We start from the raw sequence: 310 nt of genomic DNA on the forward strand, positions 1-310 counted from the left end.
AAGGTGAAGGTGGAGAGTGAAAAAGTTGACTTAAAGCTCAACATTCAGAAAACGAAGATCATGACATCTGGTCCCATCACTTCATGGGAAATAGATGGGGAAACAGTAGAAATAGTGTCAGACCTTATTTTTCTGGGCTCCAAAGTCACTGCAGATGGTGACTGCAGTCATGAAATTAAAAGACGCTTACTCATTGGAAGGAAAGTTATGACCAACCTAGATAGCATATTCAAAAGCAGAGACATTACTTTGCCAACAAAGGTCCTTCTAGTCAAGGCTATGGTTTTTCCAGTGGTCATGTATGGATGTG

The sequence above is a fragment of the Bison bison genome, unplaced genomic scaffold, assembly GCF_000754665.1.
Source record: "Bison bison bison isolate TAMUID 2011002044 unplaced genomic scaffold, Bison_UMD1.0 scf7180017846240, whole genome shotgun sequence".
NCBI lineage: Eukaryota > Metazoa > Chordata > Mammalia > Artiodactyla > Bovidae > Bison > Bison bison.